Below are 1,263 nucleotides of genomic sequence, written 5' to 3' on the forward strand. Positions count from 1 at the left end.
TGTGGTGAGGAGAGGTGTATGGACAGCTCGCCATATCTGTCGCCAGTCTCGCGTTGGGTATTTAAGTTCGACAACATTGCTGCCATGATGACGCCCCAAGTATCGATACATTTCACGGGTAGTGGGGATTCTGGCAGTAGGTATCTGTAACTGAACATAACTAAAATCAACAACGAATCACGCTACGTGAGAAAAAGAGGGCGAAATTGTGCCTACCGCCACCGGCGGTTCAAAGGACGTGCGAAGAAGCACATCCAGGATGGCCGATGTGATGGCGTTTTGCCGTTGGTTCCAAGTTCGTAGCGTCGCTCGCAGGTATAAAGCTAGAGCCTTTTCCCGCACATCCGTGAGGTTAAGTTCTCCAGAATGGTGCGGGAGAGTTAAAGTCTCGTATTTGATCTAAAACAACATTCCTTGAAACTTCCTGGCAGATTAAAACTGTGTGCCCGACCGAGACTCGAACTCGGGACCTTTGCCTTTCGCGGGCAAGTGCTCTACCAACTGAGCTACCGAAGCACGACTCACGTCCGGTACTCACAGCTTTACTTCTGCCAGTATCCGTCTCCTACCTTCCAAACTTTACAGAAGCTCTTCTGCGAAACTTGCAGAACTAGCACTCCTGAAAGAAAGGATATTGCGGAGACATGGCTTAGCCACAGCCTGGGGGATGTTTCCAGAATGCGATTTTCACTCTGCACTCCTTGGCTGACATAGTATCCAAAGGCCGCCATTAATCTGTCAGCAATACCATTTGGCATTGGCAGTACCTGTGCCAGGTGCGGCAGTCGCGAGGCCAGTTGAACATTAGTGTAGTCCACCCTTTGGAGCATGTCGTGCGTCCGGAGTGAATTGTTGCGTATGTGAAGTCGGACGTGCTGGAGGAGACGTCGATAGCTCGCCGCCGCTGACTGCCGTAGCGATCTGGTGAATAATACACCTAAGCATCTCAAGATGTCCACCGTCGTAAACGGGCTGTGCAGAGCGTCCAGCCCTCGACCGATGTGCATGATCTTTGTTTTATTAATGTTGACCCTGCTTCCCGCAGCTACTCCGTACGTAGTAAGAAGGGTAACCACCTAACTTACTTCGTTCTCCGACCGGACGAGTATCATCAAGTCGTCGGCATATGCACGACATGTGAAGGAGCTCGCACGGAGTCGGACGCCTGTTAGAGTCCGTCGAAGAGTCTACATCAATTGTTCGAGCGCTATTGTAAACAGTATCGTCGACAAGGGACATTCTTGCCTAACTGAGCTGCAAACA

General features: G+C 50.8%; 1 non-coding gene across 1 annotated transcript; it reads right to left on the reverse strand.

Moving 5' to 3' along the window:
* Positions 1-442: 442 nt before the first annotated feature.
* On the reverse strand, positions 443-517 carry Trnas-cga (transfer RNA serine (anticodon CGA)). The gene has a single exon. It is a non-coding gene; the product is annotated as a tRNA-Ser (tRNA).
* Positions 518-1,263: the final 746 nt, after the last annotated feature.

The sequence above is a fragment of the Schistocerca gregaria genome, chromosome 4 (assembly GCF_023897955.1).
Source record: "Schistocerca gregaria isolate iqSchGreg1 chromosome 4, iqSchGreg1.2, whole genome shotgun sequence".
NCBI classification, from domain to species: Eukaryota; Metazoa; Arthropoda; class Insecta; order Orthoptera; family Acrididae; genus Schistocerca; species Schistocerca gregaria.